Below are 4618 nucleotides of genomic sequence, written 5' to 3'. Positions count from 1 at the left end.
TTAGATGTTCCATTTAGGGTTTAGATTATCCATTTAGGGTTTAAATGATGTTGTTTCTGTATTTGTGCTGCACGTATGGCACTTATGGCATAAGTACCCAAAATGATTATTTTACTTGGTTTTATTTTGGATTTCCGTTGGCACTTATGGCACTATTAGTGCCATAAGTGCCAACGGAAATCCAAAATAAAACCAAAGTAAAATCTTGGCACTTATGGCACTAATAAAAATGGCCAAAATTTGTGTTTTTTCAATATGTGGCCATAAATTGTGCTTTATGCTTCATTTTGGCTACTTCAAAATTTTACTCATTAAAATATATATTGAAGTATATATATGTTATTTGGTACTTAATAATTTTTTGTCATTAAAATTTTTATAGATGGTGTGTAACATTATAGTTTTACATTTCAAAAAATTTAAATATTGAAGCTTAAATTATTTATTTGATTGATGAGTCTAATTATATAGTTTTTTTAATTCACAAAACAAAAATTGCATTATATGTTAGTTTGATTTACTATTTAATTTTTTTTTACTAATAAGGGTAATTATATAATTTTCAAATAAATACATAATAGTATAATTATTATTTATTTAATATAATTACATAATAGCTCAATTTCCTTGAGGCCAATTGGGTAGCCCAATTCGTTTGAGGCCAACAAAGGAAACAGTTTGAATCCAATTTGCTTGAGCCTAATTAATGATTTTATTGATGAAGCTAAGAAATAACTTTTTAATTTCTAAAAACTTTAAATTTATTTATTTCGTTTAAAGCTCAATAAAATAAATTAGTAGTACACTTTTTTTTTTTGTTTAAATGTGTTATTTTTTTGTGGCTCAATTTTTTTATATAACTTATTTTTGTTGTGGCGCATATGAAGAATAAATATATATGAGCTTAATTAAGCCATATATTCAATACAATACTTCTGAATGTAAAGTAAATTATCAATTTTGTTTAATTTCTCTGTATACATTACAATATTTCTCTGTAAATTATCAATTTTTTTTTAGAATCCTATAGTACTTCTACTATACATTATAAATACGTAAATTATCGGGCCGTGCGAAGCACGGGTTTAATACTAGTTGTATATTAATATAATATTGACTGATTATGTGAAACAGAATTGATGCTGAATATTTATTTATTCTAAATTTTATTTGATTAATTAAGTGAGCCATATTTCATTATCCCCTTGCTTAAAGGATTGGGCCCATGTGTTTTAGAATAATAAATTGTTGGTTAAATCATTGATCCCATTTGTTTTAAGGGATAATTGCGTGAAAATACATAAACTTTGCCAAAAAACCATATTTGACGCGAAGTTAGGATTTTACATTTTAATACACCAACTTTCGTTGTTGTCCAAATTTGATACGACTTAATTCTTAAAAATTCAAAAGACAACCCATTTTTGTAAATAATTATACAAAGACCCACTTATGTTATAATTTGGGACATTTAAACCAAAACAAGATATTTCCTTATGATTTTTCTTTTAATCTTTGATCCGCGCCTAAAATGGTTTAAAAGAAAACATCATAAGGAAATATCTTGTTTTGGTTTAAATGTCCCAAATTATAACGTAAGTGGATATTTGTATAATTATTTACAAAAAAATGTTGTTTTTTGAACTTTTAAGAATTAAGTCGTGTCAAATTTGGACAACAACGAAAGTTGGTGTATTAAAATGTAAAATCATAACTTCGCGTCAAATATGGATTTTTGGCAAAGTTTGTGTATTTAGGTGCAATTTTCCCTTGTTTTAACTAACTAATGGGCCTTTTTTTTTCTTAGAGTTCAACTGGGCCGAAAATTCATCTACCATTTTAAATCCATAAGGGCCCAATGACATTCATTTCTTTTAGTCCATGCATTCCCTTCCCCACGTAAACAAGAAGTAGCAAATATCTTATTTTAAAGATTAAACATCACAAGTTACGTGGAGAGAAATTCTTCTACAGTAACTCAATTTCATCCATAAAAGTCTTCACCCTTCAACGCCTACTCATCCCAAAATCAGTTCTTCACTCTAGGCTTCTTTTTAATCCATTTTCCCAACCTTGAGCTTCTTCTCAATTAGTATTCGACAGCAAATCTTGCAACTGGTAAAGGAATTCTTCCTATCTCCATTCTTAATTTTACACACAAGAGCTTTTAACTTTTAACTGCAGTCTATTTTCCTTTCTGCAGAACAATAGCATAACACCAAGGTCAGCCTTTTATTCAACCCATCATCGCTTGTTAAAGAAAAAAACTTTCATTTATACTAATTTGCACATACGTGAGTATCATAGAAAATGATGAAGCAACGCCGGGGAGATTAAAAGTGTATACCCGACGCTTTAAGAAGACAACAGCGTAGCAAGACGTAGGACGCATGAGTTTTTATTCAGTTTTTATTTTACTTTTGGGTTGTATGGGCTTTATGTCTTATGCATGGGCCTTAGTAGGAATTAAGTATTTATTTGCCCTCTTCTCAGTAAATTTGGGTATTCAGATAATATTTTTGTTAGCGTTTTTACGCTGTGACAGAGTGATTTTACTCTGCGGCCTCTTTGAGGATTTTCATTCAATATCAGTTCTTTTTCTCCCATTATTCCGTCTTCACTCTATTAATTTGGTGCGGTGAACGTGGAACTTATGGCGACGAATAAGGAACGAATTGAATATGTAGAGAAGACGGTAGAGGAAGTGCAGGCGACAGTTGGCGGATTGGAGATTTCGATGGCGACCATGCAGAAAACCCTAGCCGCTATTTTGTCTAAACTACCAGACCAGGAACAGGACGTAAGTTCAAGCGACTCAGGTAGTAATGGGGAATCTGGTAAGCAGCATGGGATGGACGTAGGAACTCCAGACACATCATTACCACGGATGGATATACCGTTGTTTGATGGGACAGACAGGCGTGGAACAATACTTTCTAGTGCAGCGCGTTCCAACTGAGCAGAAAGTGCGATTGGCGCTTATCGCCATGTTAGGACGCTCGATGTTTTGAGCGCAGTGGGTGCTGTGCCGCTCCGCAACTATACTATAGAATCAGTTTACGCAGGAATTAATAGAGCGTTTTGGCGACAGCTCGGCTATCAAAGCCTACGAGGCCATGCACGTAACCTGTCAGATAGGGTCATTGGAAGACTACTTAGCCTTATTTAAGGACCACCTCTGCCACGTGAGCAACAGTTGGGCATGTTCCTCGGCGGCTTGAATCAATCCATCAGAGATCGCATCCCAAGTTTGGAGATGACCGACGTGTTTGCTGCCATTAGATCGGCGCGCAGGATTGCACGGCCTCAAAGGACTGCCACCACACCAACAAAGTCTGGGTTCACTACTGGTACATTCACGCGATCAGTTTCGTCCTACCACAGCCCATTAACGACTTTGAGTCAGTCACAACAATCCGGAAACAGACCCCAATTCTCTTCATCAGCCTCATCTGGTCCATGAGGAAGCCGCAACTCGCGACTTAGCCTGGAACAACATAAGGAATATATAGCTAAAGGAAAGTGCTTTAAATATGGAGAACGCTACAGCCCCAAGCACAAGTGTGTGGCCAAATCACTCATGGTGATTTTGGAAGCGGAAGAGTATGACATGGAGGAGACTGGAGTGGATATGGAGCAGTAGGAAAATGCGGAACACGAGGGTCAGGGTATTCGAGCAGAATTGAAACAACTACAACTTTCCAAATTATCGTCCAACAGGTTTGATGGAGCCCAAACTTTGAAGCTGTTTTGTATTATCCCACCATTTTCTCTAGTATTCTTTATTATAAGGGTTGCATCATTAAGTTAGATAAGAAAGTCAAGATAGTTAGTGATTTATTTTAGAATTAGAGTTTTATTTTATAGAAATAGAATTTTGAATCCAAATTATTTATTCATTATATTTTAAATTTCAACTATTGTAAAGTATTTAAATTTTAAATGGTAAAGTCATTGAAAATTTTATTATATGTCAAGCTCATGAATTGTCTAGTCGCGCCCCTAATTAGAAGAAGACAAAATCTTGAGTACACCCGGGTTGTACCCTACCCAGATTCATAAGTTAACCCGAAAACCCGCATAGTATATATATTAAATACATGCGTACCAATATAAGTATAAAGTAGCCTAGTTGGCTAGGCGTGTTCCTTTCAACCGAAAGTATATGGGTTCTATTCCTATAAGTGTAAAGTGTTTTTTTTATGTCTTTTGTTTTTTTACTTTTTTTCCTAACAATTTTTTTTTCACTTCTTTTCTTTCACGCTTTTTTTTTCCACTTTTTCTTTCACGTTTTTTTTTTGTTGTTTTTTTTTTTTGTTTTGTGTAAGATTTTTTTTTTTTTGTCGTTTTGTTTTCTTACTTTCTTTCCAATATTTTTTTTAAACTTTTTTTCACTTCTTTTCTTTCACGCTTTTTTTCCCACCTTTTCTTTCATGTTTTTTTGTTTTTTTTTTCACTTTTTCTTTCATCGTTTTTTTTTGGTAATTTTTTTTTTGATTTTTTTCACTTTTTCACGCTATTTTCACTTTTTCCACATTTTTTTTACGTTTTCTCACACAAATGACACTATAACATTTCAAATGACACTACTTCGATATACAAATGACACTTTAACATT

The 4618-nt window shown here is 33.3% G+C and overlaps 1 long non-coding RNA gene across 1 annotated transcript; it reads left to right on the top strand.

Annotated features, from left to right (window-relative positions):
• Nucleotides 1-1954: 1954 nt before the first annotated feature.
• LOC130992940 (uncharacterized) lies at nucleotides 1955-3969 on the top strand. Its single transcript, XR_009091502.1, has 2 exons — nucleotides 1955-2118; nucleotides 2204-3969. It is a non-coding gene; the product is annotated as an uncharacterized LOC130992940 (long non-coding RNA).
• The last annotated feature ends 649 nt before the right edge of the window (nucleotides 3970-4618 follow it).

Source organism: Salvia miltiorrhiza, chromosome 7 (genome assembly GCF_028751815.1).
Source record: "Salvia miltiorrhiza cultivar Shanhuang (shh) chromosome 7, IMPLAD_Smil_shh, whole genome shotgun sequence".
In the NCBI taxonomy this organism is placed as follows: Eukaryota; Viridiplantae; Streptophyta; class Magnoliopsida; order Lamiales; family Lamiaceae; genus Salvia; species Salvia miltiorrhiza.
The sequence above is the reverse complement of the archived record's forward strand: the minus strand, read 5'-3'. Positions and strand labels throughout refer to the sequence as shown.